We start from the raw sequence: 13,700 nt of genomic DNA on the forward strand, positions 1-13,700 counted from the left end.
ATAAGGAAATATAAATAACAACTTTATTATTGCCTCTAAGTAGCAACTAGAGGAGGTAAAATGACTCAGGAACCACTTTATCCTAAAGGTCATCCTAAAAGAATTGAACGAGACTCTCAAAGAATTAATAATGATACACCTAGTCCTTCTAAAAAGAAAAGGAAAAAGAAAAAATTATAGGACTTTGCATACTTCTAGCGAGCCTGAGGTAGAAAAACCTTCTAAGAATGATAATGATGTCTCTATGTCTGATGCTGAAACTCAATCTGGTAATGAACATTCACCTAGTCATAATGAAAATGAAAATGATTGTGTTCAAGAATACACCCAACCAGACAATGATAAAGAACTAGATAATGATGTTGAAATAGAACCTGATGTTGATCTTGATAACCCACTACCTAAAATAAACTTTATGATAAAAGAGACTTTGTTGCTAGAAAAGACGGTAAGGAAAGAGAACAATGGGTTCAGAAACCCATGCCCTTTCCACCTAAACCATCTAAGAAAAAAGATGATGAATGATACGTCTCCGTCGTATCTACTTTTCCTAACGCTTTTGCTTTTGTTTTAGACTCTAATTTGCATGATTTGAATGAAACTAACCCAGATTGACGTTGTTTTTAGCAGAACTACCATGTTGTTGTTTTGGTGCAGAAATAAAAGTTCTCGGAATGGAACGTAACTTTTTGGAGAATTTTTTTTAATAAAGAAAAATACTTCAGCCAAGAACCACCGGAGGGGGCTCCTGGGTGAGCACAATCCACCAGGGTGCTCCCCCACCTCCAAGCGCACCCAGGTGGGTTGTGCCCACCTGGTGGCCCCGTAGACCCTATCTCTGATGCTGTAAAATCCTATTTTCAAAGAAAAAATTGGGGAGGAAGAATTATCGCATTTCACGAGACGAAGCTGCCACCGCTTCATGCTCTTCATCAGGAGGCCAGATCTGGAGTCTGTTTGGGGCTCTGGAGAGGGGAATCTTCAATCTTTGTCATCACCAACCCTCCTTCATCGCCAATTCCATGATGCTCCCCATCGGGAGTGAGTAATTCCTTTGTAGTCTTGCTGGTCGGTGTGGAGTTGGATGAAATTCATCATGTAATTGAGTTAGTTTTGTTAGGGCTTGATCCCTAGTATCCACTATATTCTGAGATTGATGTTACTATGACTTTGCCATGCTAAATGCTTATCACTTTGGGCCTGGGTGCCATGATTTCAGATCTGGACCGTTTATGTTTTCACCATTATATCTATGTTCTAGATCTGATCATGTAAGTTATATGCACCTGCTACGTGTTATGATCCGTAAACCCCGGAGTGACAATAGTCGGGATACTTTTAGGTGATGGCCGTAGTTTGAGGAGTTCAGGTATTCACTATGTGTTAATGCTTTGTTCCGGTTCTCTATTAAAAGGAGGCCTTAATATCCCTTAGTTTCCTTATGGAACCCGCTGCCACGGGAGGGTAGGACAAAAGATGCCATGCAAGTTCTTTCCATAAGCATGTACGACTATTTACGAAATACATGCCTACATTATATTTATGAACTGGAGCTAGTTTTGTATCGCCCTAGGTTATGACTGTTATATGATGAATATCATCCAACGAATTCACCGATCCAATGCCTACGAGTTTTCCCCATATTGTTCTTGCTAAGTTAGTATCGCTACTGCTACACTTGCTACAAAATCATTGCTATCACTGTTATTGTTGCTGCTACTGTTACCACTGCTATCAAAACTATCATATTACTGTGCTACTAATCACTTTGCTGTAGATAATGAATCTCCAAGTGTGGTTGAATTGACAACTCAACTGCTAATACCTTCAAATATTCTTTGGCTCCCCTTGTGTCGAATCTATAAATTTGGGTTGAATACTCTAGCCTCAAAAACTGTTGCGATCCCCTATACTTGTGGGTTAGCAAGACCTTTTTTTGGCGCCATTGCTGGGGAGGATAGATATATTTGTTGAGTCACTTGGGATTATTATCTATTTATCACTATGAAGAATCTGAAGGATACCAAGACTATGATTTTTTCCTCTAAGACGAGGGGAGGTAAGGGACTTCCATCACACTCTGCACTTGATTCACCCTCTATTTTGAGTAAACTTGGAACACCACCACATGCTATTAATCCTGACATGCTACAAGTTATTGATGATGCTACCTCCATTATGAATGATGCTTATGATGATCCTAGTACCACACATGATGATGTGCCATTAGGTGATTTTCTCGATGAACAAATTGCAAGAGGCAAAGAAAAGTATGAAGGAAAAAGGTATTAACGGAGAGGATGTTAAAATTTTAGGGAAAATTTTGTTTTTGCCACTCTATATTTTACCAATTTTGCTTATACCACTCTAAATTTTGACATATCATTTTACCACTCTTAGGTTTTAACAATGTATCACAAATGCCACTCTGTTACACTTCCATGAGTTGACCGTTTCTTCTACCTAGTTGACCAGGAAAAAACCTGTCAGTTTTTGTAAAAATGACATAAGTTGCCCCTACTGGCTTGTGGGTCCACTTTGGAAGTGACCCGGGCCCTAATCTATACACATACTCGTATTGAGCTGACCTACCCGCAGGACACACCTGCACCTTGTCACCGCCGCCAAAATTTGGCCACCACATCGCCATCTCCGGTTGTCGTCCCCACGTGCCATCGCAGCCAGCCACCTCCAGCCGGAGGAGCGGCGCTCTGCTCCTGCTGGCCGACGCGGCTCTTGCTGCAACGGCCACCTGGTCGGGCACGATTCCTGGACGTCGCCTGTGCTCCTCCAGAGCTTCGCCTCGCCATCAACACCGACTGCGTGGGCAAGCCTCGTCGTCCATCTCCTGCTGCTCTTCTCCATGGCTGCGACGTACTCCCGTGCGTCCATGCCACTGCCTCCAATCAACGCTCCCATCTGTCCTAGATGCGGGAGTGGAGCTAGATGCATCTCCAATCAGTGCTCCCATGTTCTAGATGCATCTCCAGCGCTCCCTACTTGATCAACTGATGGTGAATCGGAGATGCATGCTATATGTTGGGCTTAGTGCATGCTTGATCCTTGATGTTGATTTGTGTTCAATTCAGCTGAATTGGAGATGCATATCAGCATATATGTATGTGTTATACCTTGCGGGCCTGATGATGTGTGTGAAAGTGTAGTGAATCAGAGATGTATTAACATATGGATGTGTGGCTGCTTTATTTGTTTTGCAATTTTCTTTTCTTATTAGTAGATGAACTCAGCCGAACCAATGGTCTGTTGTTTTTGTCGGATATCAGTAAAAATTTCACACTACGATAACTAAAGTGGCAAAAGCAAAACAAAAAACCAAGGGCAATATGGTCTTTTACCTACTCCGTTTGGTCAAAATGTGCCTTGACCTGATAGAGTGGCATTTGCGATACATAGTGAAAACTAAGAGTGGCAAAAGTGAGATGTCAAATTTTAGAGTGGCATTAGCAAAATTGGCAAAGTCTAGAGTGGCAAAAACAGAAGTTTCCCAAAAATTTACCTCCTATTGAAGAAATACATGGACTTGACACACCATCACCAAAGGTGGAAGAGGTAAACTATTTAATGAAATTTGATGAAAGTGATATCCCTTACAATAAACATCCTAGTCAATGCCTTTATGAGTTCAACAACTACATTAGAAAACAAGATCACTTCAATGCCAATGTTATGAAACAATTAAAATACAATTCTGATATGTTTGCTCGCTTGAGTGACTTGTTATCTAGAATCTCCAATGATGTTAGAGGTGTAGGAAAACATGCCTCTATGGGTCAAACCCAACTAGGACAAGTTGCTAAGTCCCAAAGAGAATTGCTTGATGAAATGAATAACAATAAAAATGACTTTGCTGTTAGAGTAGCAAGTGGAGGAGGTAAAATGACTCGGGAAGCACTTTATCCTGTAGGACACCCTGAAAGAATTGAACAAGGCTCTCAAAGAATTAACACTGGTGCACCGAGTCCTTCTAAAAAGAAAAAGAAGAAGAAAAATGATAGGACTTTGCATACCTCTAGTGAACCTGAGAAAGAAAAACCTCCTGAAGATAATACTGATGTTTCTATTTTTGATGCTGAAACTGTTGGGAAACGTTGCATGGAAAACAAAAAAAATTCTACACACATGTAAGATCTATCCGTGGAGATGCATAACAACGAGGGGGATAATGTGTCTACGTACACTCGTAGACCGTAAGAGGAAGAGTTTTAGTGAAGCGGTTGATGTAGTCGAACTTCTTCGTGATCCAACAGATCAGGTACCGAACGTACGGCACCTCTGCGTTCAGCACACGTTAGCCTCGGTGATGTCCTCGCCTTCTTGATCTAGCAAGACCGGCGATGTAGCGGATGAGTTCCTACATCACGATGGCGTGGTGATGGTGATGGTGATGCTATCACCGTAGGGCTTTGCCTAAGCACTACGAAAATATGGCCCAGAGTGTAAACGGTGGAGGGGGGCGCCGCACACGGCTAAAAGATTGTCATGGTCATGTGTGGCGCCCCCTGTCGGTGTCAAAACCGGCAGATCTCGGGTAGGGGGTCCCAAGCTGTGTGTCATGGATCGATGGGTAACAGGAGACAGGGGACACGATGTTTACCCATGTTCAGGCCCTCTTGATGGAGGTAAAACCCTACGTCCTACTCTTGTTGATATTGATGGAGTATCAAGTACATAGTTGATCTACCTCGAGATCATATGTTGTGGTCTAAAACCTAAGGGTATGATGAATAATATCATAATCATCTATTGACTAGCCTAGCCTCGGCTTATCTAACATACCAGAGGCCTAGGATAACAAGAGTCCTAGTCGAATACGTCAGTGGAGAGGAGTCCTTGTCTTTATCACCAAGTCTAGTGGAATCTTCCTCGTATATGTCTTCGGCTGTCCGAACTGGCCCATGAGTAAATGGCCATGGGGGTCCTCGACCCAATCCAACTGATCGGGAGACGATGTGGTGAGTACCCCCTAGTCCAGGACACCGTCAGTGGCCCCCTGAATCGGTCTTCAAGTTGGGGACGCTCCTCGGTTCTTCTGAACCGTTCTTCGTCTTTAGTCGTCGGTCTTGAAAACTGGTTCAACAAATCTTCCCATCTTCTATCTTGAGGATTGCCGAGCTAAATCTGAAGATCTCACACGTCGAGTATCCGAGGAGCCCTTTAAGTCTTCGGCCTTTATCAATGCCTCATTATTTTTATGCCACACCTCGGGTTTGAAGTTGTTCCCGGACGGCAGTGTCCTCTTGCGTCCGAGCTCCAAAGCCGGACTATATTCGAGGTATCTTTTGCAGACGAGCACCAACGCCGACCGCTTCCGACCTCCCATGCCGGAATGTATCCGAGCTCCAACGCCGGACTATGTCCAAGCTCCAATGCCAGATTATATCTGAGGTGTCATAGATCACCTTGGTTCAAAAAAGTTGAAGGAGTTTAGCTGATATTAATGCCGGAAATGCCCTCTATGGAGCCAGCCACTGGCGCCGCCCGAGCTTTATGCCAGACTGCTTACGAGGTGGTGCACCACCCCGACTGTGGGCCGATTTTTGTCAATATTTTTGATTGGTGCAATTTATTCTCTACCGAGATATATAGCTAGTAGCCCTCAAGGTGTGTATCGGTCTAAAACCCGAGATGCACCTGAAGGATGACATAAGACCGCTGATCCCAGTAGCCACTGAGACTCAGGTTGATTTGCAAAATCAGCCCGAGGACCAACTCCTAGCTCGGAAGGATACTTCGGGACACAAAAAGCGGTGTGCAAAGTCCTCGAGACTCAGGTTGGGTGCGGCCGACCAACCTGAGGATCATAATCTCCTTAAAAACTATATTGCACTTAAATTTTCTGCACTGGATTGCCAATGCAGTAGCCCCCGAGACACTGGTTGGGTGGCAACACCAGATCAGGGGATAGATGTGCCCCTTTAATATTAGTAAATGATAAGCCCGAAGCCCAGTAGCCCCTGAGCCTTAATGCGGGCACGGGTGGCCGAATTAAGGATCGATATCCAGAGTAAAATCACAAATTATGTGTAATGATTCTATGTATCAAAATACTTTACATCATTAATGCTCGGATCCGCATTGTACAAAACTTTGTTGACCGACCATCGGCTTCCACCTCCTCGGCCAGTAGACGAGTAGTGTTTGTCCTACTTTATAAAGCCGTTATAAGGGAAAAGATTTATGGAAAACAAGGCAATCCGGCCATACGGTTTTATAAACAAAGGTACGCGGAGAGATATGTTATATTACTTAATGTAAGAAACATCTTCCAAGCAAAATAGTCCCGCTATCGGTTCCTTTCTTTGGGTCGTCATGCTTATCATGATCATGAAACCTCACCTCCGATCAATATGGGAGGAAAATATTGAGGATTTAGTTCGGGGAAAGTTCCCGAACTCTGTGGTATTAATGAACCAAATTTTTTACTTCCGTTATTGCCGACCAATGTGATCCTTTAAGATCGCTAGCTTTCGGCTTCACCCAGTCCGAGGTACTAACTCGGATGACCCGGTAGTAACAATCACAGAGGTGCTTCCTTTACCACCTAGCCAAACAATGGGAACGTAGGGGTAAGCATAGGAGCCATGCAACCCAGCCTAGCAAAAATCTTATGTCAAATTGATGCATATTTATGGCTTTATAACGATGATTACGGAAGGCAGCCCTTGTATATTAAATACAAATGACGATGATATGTTTATTTTGACCCCGTTGCGACCGTTTATCAGTTGAAAGTGGCCCATCGTTGGATTCTACCCCTTTGTAGATACTACGCGGGGTGTCTCCGCAATAACAAGACAACCCTTAGTCGACGTCTCAGTGCCCGAAGGCGGTTGTGTTAGCGGAAATGAGGCAATCAGATATGCGGGCTTTGTAACTTTCACTTAGTCATAGGAGCTTTAAACTGGGGAAGCTAGCTATGAGCCCCCGGTTAGTGTTCGGCGACATCCGAGGTCAAGCTGTAAACACTTCGGCCAATGTTAGGATAGACCCGTCATTCAACACAGTCATCGGATTGCTGACCAGTTTATGCTTATTGTGACAGTCAGTTTTCGGCTTTCTCCACTGAGGTGCTTAACCATGTGAGGTGGAAGCACAATCGCAGTGGTTCTCCCTTTGCACACCTAGCCAAACAAAGCGGAATGTAGGAGGCAAGCGCAGGAGCCGGGCAACCCAACTATTGACCGAAGACACAATTCAAAACTGATGCATATTTAGCAATATCCGAGAATGTTTTTGCCGAATCTCTAAAGGTGTCCGGCGTTGCACTGCGAGACTTGTGCTGAAAACACACAAATAGTTTAAAAGTGCCATAAGCTTGGAAAACCAAAAAGCGTCAGTAAAAACTTGACGTCCGAACAAGATCAAGTGTTCGGTGCCAATCCGAAAATTAGAAAAAAAGAAAAAAATGTGCTCATGCCGTGCTTTAACATGACACACCCGATCTCAGCACTTCAAGCAGGCTAGCCTACTGCTTCGAGCTCCTTATCCCAATAGCGGAGTACTTCTTCGAGGCCAGTTTATCGAACTAAACTCGAGCGACTTTTTAGAGAGAAGACAAGCTATCTAGCTATTGACCATACACTCGAGTCGAAAAAGGAGCGGTAGAAAAAGACTTTGCAATGACCAAGAAGAATACACATTTACTATAAAACATCTCATATAAATTTTAAGAGCCCCCAAGTGACTTGGTTAAAAGAATTTTATGTATAATGATTGTATGTACCGATGTACTTATATCATATCTGTGTTCACCCGAACTTTAAACGCGTCTTAACCGACCATCGGCTTCTCCCTCTTCGGTCAAGGACCGAAAAGTGTCATGTACTCCACCTATCGAAAGCATCGACGGTGTTTCCGATAACCAAGCAATCAGGGCATAAGGCTGTCACAGACAAAGCGCGCTCATGAAACTTATGCTTTATTTCTGACGAAGTGTAAGAAGCATCTTCGAAGAAAATAGTACCTCCGCTGATACCTTTCTTCGGTTGCTCATTGTTACTATGAGACTTGTGCAATAGATTTTTTGTACTCATGAGTTCTGTTGTGCGCCGACCATTATTGAAAAACAATAAGAGCGCTAGCTTTCGACTTCACATAGTCTGAGGTACTAACTCGGATGACCCGGTAGTAACAATCGTAGAGGTGCTCCCTTTACCGCCTAGCCGAACAATCGAGAACATAGGGGTAAGCACATGAGCGAGGCAACCCAGCTTGCGAAAAACTTAAGTCAACATGGTGCATATTGTGGCGTAATACACGAACAAGGAACGAAGCCGTACAAGTATAATCATATGCAAGAGGAAAGGCTTCATAAAGGAAGCCCCCATGTAAACGGGGTATTTGAATTTGCTTGCAACAAACAAGGTTTTGACAAAGAAAGTTTTTCTCAAATGACTTTTTGTCAAAAAAGCATAATGCTTGGTCGGACCAAACAAAATATAAAACTAAAGTTTTTTAAGCATGGAAGCGACTTAGCTGGTTAATGTGCTCGGTGTCGATGCACGGCCCGAGCTTACGGCGGGACAAGGTCCCAGCCCCCAAGCCGGTCCTGAGGTGGAGGAGCGAAGAGCTCGGCACTCCGAAGTGGCGACATAGCACGGCCAATGCAGGCCGGTAGTGAGACGCCGAAATCCCTGGCGTGGCTTAATGAAGTAATGACAAAGCCCTCGGTCCAGCCGAGGTGACATGGTACGTCGGTACGCCGAGGTGACAGCGCTGCCCGAACCGGATCCTTTACCTGTGCACAAAAAATAGTGCAAGCCGGAGATAATAGGAATAATAATAAAAAACATTGTTGCATAATTTACGCAAAGTGAGTAATAAAAGAAATATGGCCCGTGTGCCGAACACACGATGAGGTAGAGATCTCTCAGTGATGCCAAAGTCCCCGAGGCAACCGAACATGTCGGTATGGCGATTCGACCAACAAGGTGATCACGCGAGCCAATTGGGACAACGACGTTGGCTTGCCAAAGTGACCGCGTGACGCAGTCGAAGTCGATCACCTACACACATAAAATAGTGCGGTCCAAAAAGGATAATTGCTTTTCGCAAAAATAATTTATTGAAAGAGATGTGGCCTGGCGCCGAAGTCATGTCGATGCAGGGCGTCGGTGTGACACGGTGAAGGCGTGGCCAAGCCTGAATTCGCAGGCCGGTCTGAGTTCCGGATGCGGCATTCGCCGAACTGTATATGGAAACTGACTGAACCACCACGCGACTGTTGTTAATGCGGCCACCATTTGATAGACCTGTATACAGATGATGAAACAAAACAGAGTAATAATTCCTTGGGAAAAATAAACCCAAGCAAGAAAAAAAATACTAGGATTAATAGCACCTGGTTTATCTGTTGTAGCAATCTGAAGAAAGGTTACTCCCAAAATTGGGACTCAATCCGCACACCCATTGCCTGATGGGCGATAAAGCGACGGCATGGCGATGCTGGCAAAGGTGGGCTCGCCGAGGCAAAGCCCCCGTTCCAGCTAACGTGACGAAGTTGGTCGGCTGGTGACACAGAAGTCACCGGAGTATGTTGATGAAGAAATAGCTAAGTCCCCGGTCTAGCCGAGATGACGGAACGAGTCAGTAAGGAGACGTTGCAGCTGCCATGTCAGCCGAGGGGTTGAAGCAGTTCGGCGTTATAACACCCTTGATGCGACTATATCTCCCATGTGTCGAGGCACGACTTAGAGGCATAATCACATTGAAGGCATATGTCGCAACTAAGGTAATCTTCACAACATCCCATGTAATATAAATAATAAAGGGGAGATAACATAGTTGGCTTACACTCGCCACGTCAACCAAGGTACATAAATAACATTACATCATCCAAACACTCATGGCCCGACTACGGCGCCAAAATTAAAAGATAACCCAACATGCGACACGGTCCCGATCACCCCCAACTGGGCACCACTACTGATCATCAGGAAAAGAGTCATAGTATCGTTGAGAGTCCTCGTTGAACTCCCACTTGAGCTCGAGCGCGTCACCTGGAGCGGAATCATCAGGCCCTGCATCTGGTGTAATAGTAATCTGTGAGCCACAGGGACTCAGCAATCTCGCACCCTCGCGATCAAGACTATTTAAGCTTATAGGTAAGGCAAGGTAAAAGTAAGTGGGGCTGCAGCAAGCGACTAGCATATATGGTGGCTATCCTGTTCGCAGAAGAGAGGGCGAGAAGAGGAGGCAAAGCGCGAGCAAGAAACTAGAGAGCAACCTGCGCAAGCATTACTCCAACACCATGTCCACTTCACGGACTCCGCCGAGAAGAGGCCATCACGGTAACACACTCAGTTGATTCATTTTAATTAAGTTAAGGTTCAAATTATCTACAACCGGACATTAACAAATTCCCATCTGCCCATAACCGCGGGCACGGCTTTCGAAAGTTCAAATCCCTGCAGGGGAGTCCCAACTTAGCCCATGACAAGCTCTCACGGTCAACGAAGGAATAGACCTCCTCGCGTGACGTTCCGATCAGACTCGGTACCTCGGTTCTTCAAGACACTTCGACAGGTTAAAACAAGACCAGCAACACCGCCCGAATGTGCCGACAAATCCCGATAGGAGCTGCACATATCTCGTTCTCAGGGCACACTCAGATGAGCCAGACGTCGGGTAGGCCAGCCCAGAGTTGCCCCTGGTAGCCCCGGACATCGCTCGGTTGGACCAACACTCAGAGGAGCACTGGCCCCGGGGGGCTAAAATAAGATGACCCTCGGGCTCCGGAAACCCAAGGGAAAAGAGGCTAGGTGGCAAATGGTAAAACCAAGGTTGGGCATTGCTGGAAAAGCTTTAATCAAGGCGAACTATCAAGGGGTTCTCATTATAACCCAACCGCGTAAGGAACGCAAAATCCGGGAACATAACACCGATATGACGGAAACTAGGGCGGCAAGAGTGGAACAAAACACTAGGCGAGAGGCCGAGCCTTCCACCCTTTACCAAGTGTATAGATGCATTAAGATAACATGGCAATATAATGGTATCCCAACAAGTAAATAAATGTTCCAACAAGGAACGGCCTCCAATCTTCACCTGCAACTAGCAACGCTATAAGAGGGGCTGAGCAAAGCGGTAACATAGCCAATCAACGGTTTGCATAGGACATGGAGGGTTAGAGGTTTGACATGGCAATTTGGGAGGCTTGAAAGCAAGTGGTAGGCATCGTAGCATTGGCATAGCAAAAGAGCGAGCATCTAGCAAAGCAAAGATAGTAGTGATTTCGAAGGTATGATCATCTTGCCTGCAAAGTTGTCAGAGTTGACTGGATCCTCGAAAGCAAACTCAACGGGCTCCTCGTTAGCGAACTCGTCTCCCGGCTCTACCCAAACAAGACAAACAAGCAATAAGGACACAATCAACCACGTGCAAAGATCAAACAATATGATGCAAGGATGGTATGCTAAGCGGGATGCGATGCGGGATGCATATGCAAGATGTGACAAGGAATGCATGACCCTGGCCTCAACTTGAGAATCCAAGTGTGCCACTGGAAAGATGAGATGAAAATCGCTTGAAAACGATATAAAGATCACCGGAATCGGAGTTACGGTTTGGAAATGGCAAGCGATTCAAATATGACACCGGTCTGCGATTTACAGCAAGTAGCCATCTAAATGCAATAAGATGAACATGCTACATCACTCAAACATGACAAAAAAATACATGGCAGGGATGCATTCATGATGCTTAACAAAAGTCTAGCACTGAGCTACGGCCAAATCATCCATTAACAGGTTCAAACAAGCATGGCAAAAATGCATATGGTAAACAGATCTCAGACTTAGTGAAATTAACACTTGTCTGGAGTTTTAGATCAGGTAGCACTCTTCGGAGCAACAAAACTACATGCTACAGGACCTGAACATGGCAAAGTAAAGCATGGAATGGAGCTACTCAAAGAGATTAACAAAAGTCCCTTACTGACCTTGAGCCAAAAGGGATCAGAAAATACAATTGCAAGCATGTGAACATAGCAAAAGCACAATCAGTTTTCAGACTTAGTGAAAACTGGAGCATGCTGAAAACAGATATCAAGTAGGCATGTTTACGAGCTCGATGCACTCACTACGGAGCAAGTCATGACAATCTAAGCATACACTCATCAAGAATACACAAAATGCAAGCTAGACATGGAAGAACAATAGCATAGCATGCAAGGATCAACTACAACATCCTCGGCAAAATCGCTAACAAGTAGACAATCTGCCCAGATTCACGAAGTAGCAAAAGTAGAGCTCGATTGACTCAAGCTAGGGTGCTCCATAATTGCAAACAAAGGCATGGATGGATAGAGCACTACAAGATTAACAAAACATCCTTACTGATATCCTCAAAAGAGGCACGGATCACTAGGAAACAACATGAACATATGGCCATATGAAATAAACAGGTCAAGGACTTAGTGGAAATGCTAAGTCCCTGAAATCAGCATTACCAAGTGCCTCACTTTGAAAGCTTGTGCTAGTCACCACACACATCACAAAAATACATGGGTTGCACCTCTGGAAAGATGGAAAAACCTTTAACAAAACATATGTAGAGCTCATGGGCATATCATGCACACAATAAACATGGCAAAAATGACAAATATCTAAATGGAGCAGCAGATCTGACAATTATCTCAAGTAGCCCTCTTATAACAGCATTTCGGGCATCAAGATGAACTCAAATGAAAATGATGCAATGGAATTAAATGATGTACTCTCTGAGATGAACATTTTGATATGCTATATGCCAAAAACGGAGTTACTGATGCAAAGTTATAGCACGATGAAGATGGGCACATGAACTAGGGTTTCGGGCAAAAAGTCAACCGAGATATTTTCAGATCTGAGATCTGCGCGGATTACGAGGTCCACCGGAATCACTGTAGCACGCGCTCGCCGGAGAAGCTCGTGGCGGAGCGGGAGAGGAGGGCGGCGGCGCTGGGCGCGGTCGCCGGCGGCAAGGGCGCGCGGGGCGGCGCGGCGGCCGGCGTCGGGTGGCGGGGCGGCGCGCGGAGGAGAGGAGCGGCGTGGGGCGCGGTGGAGGTGCGGCCCGGGAGGCGGTGGAGGAGGGCCGGCCTCAGGCCCGAGCGGGCCTCGGCGGGAGCGAGGCGGCGATGTGGGGCGCCCGCCACGTGGCGCAACGGGAGTGGGCGGCGGCGATGTCCGGCGCGCGGATGAGCGGGTAGCTAGGGTTAGGGTGCGAATGACCCGGGATTTTCGGGGAAGATACCTTTTTATAGATAGGAGGAGCTAGGAAGCTCCAAATGAGGTGCGGTTTTTGGCCACGCGATCGTGATCGAACGGTCTAGATGATGGAGAGGGTTTTGGTGGGTTTTGGGCCAAATTGGTGGGATGTTGGGCTGCAACACACACGAGGCCTTTTCGGTCCCTCGGTTAACCGTTGGAGTATCAAACGAAGTCCAAATGGTACGAAACTTGACAGGCGGTCTAACGGTAGTAAACCAAGGCCGCTTGGCAAGCTCGGTCCAATCCGGAAATGTTTAATCCCCACACATGAAAGAAATCTAGAAATGACCACCGGAGGAGAACGAAGCGCCGGAATGCAAAACGGACAACGGGGAAAATGCTCGAATGCATGAGATGAACACGTATGCAAATGCAATGCACATGATGACATGATATGAGATGCATGACAATGACAAAAACACACGGAGACAA

This window comes from Triticum urartu, chromosome 1, assembly GCF_003073215.2.
Source record: "Triticum urartu cultivar G1812 chromosome 1, Tu2.1, whole genome shotgun sequence".
In the NCBI taxonomy this organism is placed as follows: Eukaryota; Viridiplantae; Streptophyta; class Magnoliopsida; order Poales; family Poaceae; genus Triticum; species Triticum urartu.